Source organism: Artemia sp. Qi Xiang Cuo, chromosome 17 (genome assembly GCF_049724085.1).
Source record: "Artemia sp. Qi Xiang Cuo chromosome 17, ASM4972408v1, whole genome shotgun sequence".
Taxonomy (NCBI): domain Eukaryota; kingdom Metazoa; phylum Arthropoda; class Branchiopoda; order Anostraca; family Artemiidae; genus Artemia; species Artemia sp. Qi Xiang Cuo.
Window position 1 is genome coordinate 9,549 of NC_142810.1, and position 11,969 is coordinate 21,517.

At 33.4% G+C, this 11,969-nt stretch overlaps 1 pseudogene; it reads right to left on the reverse strand.

The window, feature by feature from the left end:
- Positions 1-2,889: 2,889 nt before the first annotated feature.
- LOC148941757 (uncharacterized) lies at positions 2,890-3,596 on the reverse strand (annotated as a pseudogene).
- Positions 3,597-11,969: the final 8,373 nt, after the last annotated feature.

Genomic DNA, 11,969 nt, shown 5'->3' on the forward strand with positions numbered 1-11,969 from the left:
CCCCTTCAATATAGGCAAAGTAGTGGAAGAATTACCATTAACTGAAACATACTGAGATCTTCCCGACAGATAAGACCTTAACCATTCTAGTGGGACTCCATGCACTCCAAATGAAGATAGTTTAGACAAATGAACAGAGTGGTCAACCATATCAAAGGCCCTTGAAAAGTCAAGAAATAGACCCAAAACACACAAGCCCTTGTCCAGATTAACACGCACAAACTCTGTTGCATCTGAGAGTGCATACGAGGTAGAGAAAGTGGGACGAAAACCATACTGATGGTTAGTTATGAGAGAATTTCCTGCAGTTGTGTTAGTACTAAAAACAAATGAAGAGAGTCTACAATACACTACTCTTTCAACAACCTTAGAAATGACAGGAAGAAGAGAAATGGGTCTATAATTTGAAATTAGAGATGAGTCACCTTTTTTATGTAAAGGTAAAACATTTGCAACTTTAAATAAATGAGGGAAATCACCAGAAGAAAGAGAGAGGTTAGTTATGTGTGAAATGGGGTTAGAAACAAACTGACTAATTTTTTTAAGAACATTATTGCTCAAACCAAAACCATAAACTGAACGGCTACTTGGAAGCTGGTAAATAATACTATAACTCTCACTATCACTGCATGGTGAAGGGAAAAATGACTTTTCCGCTATGGGAAAACTACTCCCTCTATTCGTGTTTTGAATGGTAACTGAAGTACGAGTTTTTAAATAAGACGTGACTTAGTTTGATAAAGAAATTTTATCAAAAATATAGCAATAAGCAGTCCTGTCATGACATGGGGGGGACAGGTTAAGTTTTTTGAAAGGCCTAAATTCATTAACAGCAGTCCAAGCCATTCGCAAATTCCCCTTACACTCATCAATTCGACGCAAAAAATAAAGCTTTTTGGCTGCACGTACTGAAGTCGTAAGTACATTTTTATAATGTTTATACTTCAAAAGATCATCCTGTTTTTTACTTTTACATGCAACCTTGAACAGAGACGCCTTCATATGCGTAGCATTAATCAGACCTATGGACATCCATGGGCATTTGGGTGTAGAATTCCTTGGTCTCTTCCTAAGAGGAAAATGTTTATCCAATAGAGCTCCCATACAACCCACAAATAAACTTGTTGCACATTCAACATCATTAGCTTCAAGAACACTAGACCAATCATTAATCTGAAGAATAAGAATTAAATTAGAAATTTCATTGTCTGTAAAAGTTCTAAAAGAATACTCACCTTGCTTATTCACAGCAATCTCAGTATTAGTCACAAAAAGTGATAGACAATTTGGGAAATGATCAGATAGATCAGTGAAAACATGACCAGAAGTAAACTTCAGTTTTGGCGAATGAGAAATGAAAATATTATCTATCAAAGTAGCAGAATTTCTTGTAGGATCAACACGAGAAGGGAAAAAATTGAAGGAAGTAGCCCAGAAGAAGAAAGCACATCAAAGAGATGGTCACATTCATCACTTGATCCAACATTTAATATATTACAATTAAAATCTCCCAAAACACAAATACTTTTTTTAGAGAAAGTCCCTGCACCAGAAAGCTGATCAAACAAATCACAGAACAGATGTGTTGGAAAAGGAGGGGGCTTATAAAACAAACAAACAGTATCACATGCAAACTGGCTTTTCAGATCAATGACAAGAGAATAAACAGTCCTACTATTGGACACTACTGAAGTAAACAAGGATTCAAGGTCGTACCGTCTACTGAATTTAATATCAGATTTTATAAATAAAGAAATGCCCCCTAAGCACTTTGTTACCAATCTAGGGACATGAATAGCAATATAACCATGCATATCATAAGCTGTTAAATTTTCACTATCAGATAACCATGTTTCAGTTAAACTAATTACATCAAAAGGGCAAGAATTATCAGACCACAAATATGATTTCAGACTATCCCATTTATCTCGTATCCCACGTACATTCAAACAAAATACATTAAAGCAACTATTTGAAGAGAGAGAAGGCATGATTTTATCACAAAAATCAATATTAGTTTGATAATTGCAACTGGAATTAACCATAGATCCAAGAAGAAGGTCAAGTGTGTGGGCCTCTTGTTTTCCAGCACTACTTGGTTGCTCAAAGATAATTGATTTAAGAATAGAAGAATTCAAAAGAAAAGAAAAATCAGCTAGATTTACCACACATAACAAATGCACACAATATATTCACAAATTAACAAAATATCAAACAAACAGGCTGAAATAGCAGAGGGTAAATTGAAAATAAAAAAGTGAAACTTGTAGGCAACAAAGAAAAGAAAGAGAATAAAAAAAAAAGCGTGCAAGACAAAGAACAATAACAAGCTACTAAGCTCAAAAAGATTAAAAAATAACAAAAAATTACAACGATAAAGGCAAAAACAAAGTAAAGAAAAAGGCAAAACAATAAAGGATAAAGGCAAAAACAAAGTAAAGAAAAAGTCAAAACAATAAAGAAGCAACCAGAATAAATATTTATAAATGCTTTATTTATATAATTTAAAAAAATAAGGTAAAAAAAAAAAAATGAAAGAATAATTAAAAAAATTAGAAAAAAACGGGCTAAAAAAAAAAAAAAAAAACACACAACACAAAGAGATAACATGGGAAAACTGGGTTATTTAATTACGTGGAGGGGCTTGGATGGGCGGTAGTTTAATGATTGATAAAATCAACTTGAGTTGCATCTTTCACAGTGATCACTTGACCATCAGAAAGCTTGGTAAGTATTTCTCCTCCCCTGGACCATGTAGACCTCTTCCCAAGCTTTGATTTAGCATACTTAAGTAGCTGAAGTCTAGGCTTTGTCAGTGACTCAGAAATAAAGACACCCCTACCTTGCAAACTTTTCTTTTCTCTAAGAATAAAATACTGCATTCTTGGACTACAAAATTCCACAACAAGTGGGCGAGATTTCAAACCTGAGCCTTGTTTTCCAATCCTTCTAAAAGAAACGATGTCATTCTTAGTCAAAGGAATACCAGGAAACCTAGTACTGTAAAATCTAAGAAATTTGCTTTCAGAAGCTTCTGGATAAGGGTCTTCTTTGAAACCAAATAGGATCAGCTGATTTGAAATTTTCATTTGGTCAAACTGATCGCTCAGACGATCCACATTGAGTTGAATTGGCTTCAGAGATTTCTGCAGCTCTGACAAACCTGAGTCAAGCAAATGAAGAGATGATTCAAGCTTTGACATCCTCAAATCATATTGTTTTAGTGATTTTTCCACAAGCACATCAAAATCCATTTTAAGACTATTATATACTTCTTGTTTAATAATTTCCATGTTGTTAGCATCAAAAGCAGCAGGTAGGTGACTAGAGGCAAGTTTTTTAACAGAGGCCTCAACCAAAGAACCAACCTCATTAGACAGTGCCTCACTAACAACTTCTGCCATAGTAGATTTAAGGTTTTGGTCATTAATTGAATCTGCAATTAGCTTCTGCTTGTTTTTAAGGGTATTATTGTGTGAGGTGAGCATATTAATCTGCTCATTGATAGATTCAGCTCCACTGTATTAGATGGAGCAGTCTGATCTCATCTCTCTGTGACTAGGTGGTCTATAGCTCCTTTTAGAGTTGTCACCCATGATGTAGGCTAAAGTGAACTCTAAACTAGGCTAATCAAGCTACACGCCAACAGCAGAAGGCAAGGGATCTTCCAGCTGGCACAAGCACTTATAAAAAGTTCTAATACTAGCGAAGCAGAGATGTAGGAACTAGGCATAAAAAAAAAAGACATGACCTGGGGGGTCCCCAATCGCACCCCTGGGGTTGCGGCTGGTAGGCGTGCCTGCCTTTTCGACTGGACTGATAGGCAGGCTAAACCAGTTCTTCAGAAAAATTCAATTGTCTCAATGACTGTCTCAATCACCAAAATTAGATCAAAATATCCCACAATTATTTTTTAACATTGTTCTTCTCCTTCTTCTTCTTCGATTTTAGAGATGGATTTTTTTTTCAGCATAGTTGAAAGGCACAATAACTATGTCTCTAGAGATAAAATGCCCCCCACCTCTTCAGCCCCTGGGGGAAGGTTTTATAAGTTATGAAATTTATATCATAAAGGAAGTAAAAGTTGGGTATAGTTAGGTTAGGATAATTAACCTATTAAATGATATTGACACAAAATATAATTTATTTGTGAGAGGACCCCCACTCCTCCCACGTCACCTCTCTCCAAAATCGTCTAATCAATTTAGAGATGGATTTTATATATATTAGGTTAAGTGGCGGGCCACAACCACGGTGCTTCCCGACCCACCGCAGTGACCACCCCAAAAGCGGGCGGACCGGGGAGCGCCGCGGGCCCGCTGGGGCAGGCCGAGGAGCGCCACGAGGTCCGCTGTGGTGGGCTGGGGAGCACCATGGGGCCCGCGGCAGGGTCCGCTGCGGTGGGCTGGGGAGCGCAGTTGGGCCCGCCACGGGGTCCCCTGTGATGGGCTGGGGAGCGCCGTTGGGCCTGCCACGAGCCCGCCGCGATGGGCTGGGGAGAGCCGTGGGGTCTGCCGCAAGCCCCCGTGGCGGGCTGGAGAGCGCCGTGGTTGTGGCGTCCCACTTAACCTAATATATATAAAATCCATCTCTAAATTGATTAGACGATTTTGGAAAGAGGTGACGTGGGAGGAGTGGGGGTCCTCTCACGCATAAATTATATTTTTTGTCAATATCGTTTAATAGGTTAATTATCCTAACCTAACTATACCCAACTTTTACTTCCTTTATGTATAAATTTCATAACTTATAAAACCTTCACTCAGGGGCTGAAGGGGGGGCCATATTTTTTCTAAAGACATAGTTATTGTGCCTTTCAACTATGCTGAAGAAAAAAAATCCCTCTCTAAATTGATTAGACAATTTTGGAGAAAGTCACGTTTTAGAGAAAAAACAAATATCTAAATAATAAAATATTTTTTTTCCGCTCGAAAAGTCTCCCAAGGGGGTTAAATGATGAATGGTAGACAGTGGCTCTTCTATATTCCTCTCCCTCATGATTTTCTTAACAATTAATCGTTATTACTCTTTATTATTAGCTGTTTGAAGGTTTTAACTCCAGTGCTAATTGAAATATAGATAGAAAAAGGTGATGAATACCTCAAATGTAGTCGTCGATTCTTCAATGGCTGTTTTGAGTTTAAATAACTTTTTAAGACATGATATAATTTTTGTATACCGTTGATAGACAATTATTAATTTTCTAAGAATTGAAACCGAATTGGTTTTCTGTCAATTGAATCTTTTCTATGACTTTCTTTTTCTAAGTTCAAATAGTGTGTGTGTATAATTTTGTTTCGACCTTGGGAATGCATATGGGATTTTGTCCCCAACTTATGTTAAATTCTGCTCGTTTTGAGTTGGACTCGGCTAATTATTGTAATTTCTGTTCATATTAGGTTTCATTTATTAATTGATGCCGATGTGGGGCAGTTTCCCACTTCGCAGATTATTTCATTATATTGTTGACCATTTTTGTTTAACGAAGTTCTTTACTTTTCTTTGAAAAACTTATTTTGCGGAAAAATTTTTACAAATTAATAATATGAAAGATTACCATAATTGTTTATTCGACATGAATTGCATTGTATTTATGTTTTCGGATGACTCATTGGTATCTGTTGAAGTTAAAATCCCCTTCATTGTTTGTGTGAAGTCTAATGATGAAAATAAATTCAGTTATTCACTGGTTTTCTTGCAATTGTTCAATCCCAAATCTCTCCAAGGCTGAGTTTATTCTGTTTCAAAGATGTATGCAAGGAATTGTTAAATTGAAAATGAACAGCTGGTCATCATGGTTGCAGCAGTATCTTCAATGTATTAAATATTGAACTGCAGTACATAGTAATCAAAATTTAAAAAACATTCTCCTTTTCTTACACTCCCCTTCCCTCCCTCTGTTTGTCTTGTCGTATGTAAAAGTTTAAACATTAACAATCTATTGATTCTTAAAGACATAAGCACATTCAGAGGAGGCTGTATCTTCTAAGGACCATCGAGGGCAAAATATTTTAACCTTGTTTGTCTTTCATTTCTTAAATTTTGCGTTCGTTACAACCAGACTTTCCGTCTATCATTTGTTTTTCATCATTTTAAGTGGATATTATTATTCTTAGCCCATGAATAGCATCAAGTCATTGCGAAAGATTATAATAAATGTTGACAAATAACACTCTCTCTTTCTCTCTCTTTCTCACTCTCTCTCTCTCTCTCTCTTTCTCATTCTCTTGTCATACGTAAAAATTTAAAAACTAACAATCTGTTTATTATTAAAAAGAATTGCACATTTAAAGGAGGCAATATCTTCTAAGGTCGCTCTGGGCCAATTATTTTAACCTTTTGTATCTCACTTGTTTAATTTGGCGTTCGTTCCGACCGAAATCTCCATTTATCATTTGTTTTTCATCGCTTTAAGTGGGTATTTGTATTCTTAGCTCACAGACAGCATCAAGTCATTGCAAAAGATTATTATATCTGCTGATAAATACCCCTTTCTCTCTCCCTCTTTCTCTCTCTCTCTCTCTCTCTCTCTCTCTCTCTCTCTCTCTCTCTCTCTCTCTCTCTTGTCATACGTAAAAATTTAAACATTAACAATCAGTCGATTCTTAAAGAGATTTCAGCCTCCAAAGGAGGCTATATCTTTTAAGGTTGCACTGGAACAATTATTTCATGCTTGTTGGTCTCGCTCATGTTTAATTTTGCGCTTGTTCCGACCAAAAATCCTCGTTGATCATTTGTTTTTTATCGCTTTAAGTGGGTATTAGTATTCTTATCTCACAAAAAGCATCAAGTCATTGCAAAAGATTATAATACATGTTGATATACACCCCTCTCTCTCTCTCTCTCTCTCTCTCTCTCTCTCTCTCTCTCTCTCTCTCTCTTTCTCTTTCTCTCGTCAAACGTAAAAGGTTAAAAATTAAAAATCTGTCGATTCTTAAAGAGAATTGCACCTTCAAAGGAGGCTATATCTTCTAAGGTCACTCGGGGCCAATTATATTAACCTTGTTTGTCTCTCACTTTTTTTAATTTGGTAATCGTTACGACCAAAAATCTCCATCTACATGTGGAGATACTTTTCACTAAAAACTGAATTCCAATTTTATCCGAATATTTTTAAAACATATGTGCTTATATAAGTTTCCAGTTCAAAACTAAAGGACACTGTCTTCCAGGAATCTTTGATTTCCAATATAGAATGTGTGTGTGTTTTTGTGTTTTTGTATTTGTGCTTTTGTTTGCGTGTGTGCGCGTATGTGTGTGTGTGTGTGTGTGTGTCTGTGTGTGTGTGTGTGTGTGTGTGTGTTCAAAAAATAAACTGTTTCCGTAAAATCTAAACTAATAAAGGTTTTTGACCGTAAACTCTAGTATTTTTGTATAGAATATTATGGAATATACATTTCTCTGGCTCAAATTTGAAACTTTGGTTAGAAATATATCCAGTTTGATTTGAATATATACTGTTTCCGTAAATTCTGAATAATAAAGGTTTTGACTGTAAACTCTAGTTTTTGTAAGAAAATTATGAAAATACATTTCTCTGGCCTAAGTGTGAAACTTTGTGTGAAAATGTCCGTTTTGATTTGAAAATAAACTGTTTCCGTAAAATCTGAACGAATAAAGGGTTTTGACCGTAAACTCTAGCTTTTTGTAAGAAACTTATGGAAAATACATGTCACTGGCCCAAATGTGAAACTTTGGTTAGAAAAAAATCCAGTTTTGGTTCGAAAATAATCTATTTCCGTAAAATTTGAACTAATAAAGGTTTTTGACCATAAAATCTAGTTTTCGTAAGAAAACTATGGAAATTACATTTCTCTGACCCAAATTTGAAATTTTGGTTAGAAAAAAAAATCCAGTTTTGATTTGAAAATAAAATGTTTCCGTAAAATCTATACTAATTAAGGTTTTTGACCTTAAACTCTAGTTTTTTGCAAGAAAATTATGGACAATACATTTCTCTGGCCCAAATGTGAAACTTTGGTTAGAAAAAAAATCCAGTTTTGATTTGAAAATAAACTGTTTCCGTCAAATTCTGAACTAATAAAGGTTTTGACCGTAAACTATAGATTTTTGTAAGAAAATTATGAAAAATACATTTCTCTGGCCGAAATGTGAAACTTTGGTCAGAAAAAAAAATCCAGTTTTGATTTGAAAATAAACTGTTTCCGTAAAATCTGAACTACTAAAGGTTTTTGACCGTAAACTCTAGCTTTTTGTAAGAAACTTATGGAAAATACATTTCTCTGGCCAAAATGTGAAACTTTGGTTAGGAAAAAAAATCCAGTTTTTATTTGAAAATAAACTGTTTCCGTAAAATCTGAACTAATAAAGGTTTTTGACCGTAAACTCTAGTTTTTTGCTAGACAACTATGAAAATTAAATTTTTCTGACTCAAATGTGAATTTTTGGTTAGAAAAAAAAAATCACTTTTTGGTTCGGAAATAAAATGTTTCAGATAAATCTGAAATAATAAATGTGTTTGACCATAAACTATAGTTTTTTGTAAGACAATTATGGAAAATACATTTCTCTAACTCAAATGTGAAACTTTGGTTAGAAAAAAAATCCAGTTTTGATTTGGAAATAAAATGTTTCCGTTAAATCTGAAATAATAATTGTTTTTGACCATAAACTCTAGTTTTTTATAAGACAATTATGGAAAATACGTTTCTGTGGCCCAAATGTCAAGCTTTTGTTAGAAAAATAATCCAGTTTTGGTTCGAAAATAAACTATTCCTGTAAAATCTGAACTAATAAAGGTTTTTGACTGTAAACTCTAGTTTTTGATGATAGTGTTCTCAATCTTTTTAGGATGTATGGAGAGAGTGGGACCTCACACTTGAGGAGGAGCTTCTTTTGTGTAATAAATGCATAGATGATAGTGATGAAGTAAAGGAAATCCACTATATGTCTGGTGATAGTGATGAAGTAATGGAAATCCATTATACATCACTAGGATTATCATATACATCAGATGATATAGTGAGGAGGGGGCCTTCTGGAAGAATGTGTATTGAAGACGATGAGCGGTGTCTGCTCATCATCTTCCTATAAGAGTACGTGAAGATTTATTTCAAGAGATGCCCCCATTGAACAATATAATGGTAAATGATGAACCGGAGGTTGAGATTGAATGTATACCATCCCCTCTGGTAGATATAATGGTAGTGGAGGATGGTGACGATGACATTCAGATAATTGAACCGGACATTGTTTATTTAAAAAGCATTGTAAATATTGATATTTAAAAAGAATAAAGATTAGAAGTATGAATTATTTTTTGTTATCTTTGATAGAAAACTTGGCTGTGGACTGATAATACTCTATGGAGTGATTTAATCAAACTGAACTATTCATGCACAGAAGTCTCTGATGATATCCTTACTCTATATATATCTAGTATGAGAAAATTAAAATAATACAAACAAATTTATTGTATGATTACAATATAAAACTCATTATACATATCAATAATTAGATTTATCGTTAAATCATATATGAGAACTCTTCCACCACGGTTTTCTTTGTTTAAAATCCTTTCCGTATAATGACCTCTTATGTTGTCTCTTAAATGGCCACTTTTTCTCTTCTCTTAGAACATATTCATCATGATATTCAGAGTTATATCTTGCTTTATACACATTTTTAATTGGGTTTTCAGTGCTGTCTTTTACACTATAGAGAAAGCCCTCTTTTCCCAGTCTCTTCTTTTCATCTTCTTTTTCTGTCTTATGAAACATTCTTTTCTTTGAGCTTACTTGCAATCGGTATAAATTTTTCTCCATATCACATATAATTTTTCTTCTCATTTCCTCCAGATTCTTCTCATCTATCTCAGTCTCTATGCTGTCTAAACATGCAGTAGGTTCATAAGAATGTTCAAAATCATGAAAATATCCTTTACAAATAGAACAGTTGCAATAAAAGGATATTTCAATAAAAAATAAAAAGGATATAAATGTTCAATAAATATGCACTAAAAAGGATATAAAAGGATATATATATATATATATATATATATATATATATATATATATATATATATATATATATATATATATATATATATATATATATATATATATATATATATATATATATATATATATATACATATATACATATATATATATATATATATATATATATATATATATATATATATATATATATATATATATATATATATATATATATATATATATATATATATATATATATATATATTCAGTCCTGTTAAATTCAGTCCAGATTTTTATAGTTCAGTCCTGTTAAAGGGATTTGTCCAGTTTAGATATTCCCAAAATTCGTCTTTCACATTACTCTTATCAACTGATATGTATCGATAAGAATTTCCAAAGAAAATATTCTTTTAATCGACCAAATTTTTCCCTTCCCCTACAAAATGTACCAACCCAAATGCAAATAACCCTAACACAACAATTCTATCAGTAGCCGATATCGGAGTTTTGGCAGTGGAAAATTATGATATGATGCGAATACTGATGAGTTTTGAATCAGATCAGTAGAGAAAAAGCTATTTATCATTTTCGGGTATTATTTTGTTGTGAACACTTCTGCATGTCATCTAATTCAGGATAGTTTACAATTGAACTTTGCAAATAAACATATTTAGTGAAAAAATCCTTCGGCAAAATAAAAAGCCAAAATGAAAACTCTCCAGGCTTGGTTAGCATTTACAGGGGCTCCCTATTTTTATACTTTAATGATGTTCAAAAGGCCCTTTCCTCCTCCAAAATGCGATACATCTTGTTTATTTGCTTATAGAAATAGCTAAAAAATTGGCCTTTTCGTACCTAACTTTGTTTTTACCATATCTTGGTAGCATGGAAAAGTTTCCTGTAAAAAACAAAAAAGGAAATATTTGAAACATACCGATTTTACTGTTGTGTATGTAATACTCTAGCCTTTAGGGGCTAGAGAGGATGGAGGCCCTGATCTTATTATATTAAATTCTATTTGTCTTTGCGATGACTCATTTTTATTTCTGCTCGTTTTAGGCGTCAATGTTTTTAATCAGGGTAAAAATGAGCACAATCAAGAATGAAGTCTTAAATATTAATATTGGATAAGGTTTATATTAACACACTTATCAGATATACACACACAAAAAAACTACTAGCATCAAAATTTCTTCCTGAATCCAAATATGACACTCATTTCTATCGTAAATGATTTTCAAAATTACTTCTAAGCTTCTTTAAGTTTCTTCAATTTTCTTGGTTTTTTTTTTACAGAAACGTCATGACGGCGATTTGATTTGAAAAATACAATAATTTTGCTGAAAGCTCTGATTTGAATTAAAATATACTAAATCTTTTTGAGAGGTGATTTGATCTGAAAATACTAAATCAAAATTTAGTATTTTTCAAATCGAATTGCCACCATGACATTTCTGTAAAAACAAAAAAAAAAGAAAATGGAAGAAACTTAAAGAAGCTTAGAACTAATTTTAAAAATAATTTGCGACGGGAATGAGTGTCATATTGGATTCAGGATGAAATTCTGATGCTAGTTGTATGTTTTTGTTTTATCAATCTGATTAGTGTGTTAATATAAACCTTACGCTTAATATTTTTAATACTAGGTCCATTCCAGGCTTTGGAACAAATGTTCACTGTTCTTACAACTATCATACAAGATACACGCGCAGATAAAGGGAGGGGTTGTATTCTTGCCGATAATTAGCATCCCCATTAAAATATTGATATCTGCACTCTTTAATATTTCAACATTCGAATAGAAAAATTTATATCTTCACTCTTTGTTTCATAATTTCTGATGATATGGATAAAAAACTCATTTTGACATAGAACTTGAAAATAATGCTTACCAAATTAACGGAAAAGCTTAAACGAGACCCCATTTTTTTTTTCCTGTTCTTCATTCGTCACCAATTAGGAAGCCTAGTGGTTATAATTCTTGCGAAGTACGAGATGACCCACATA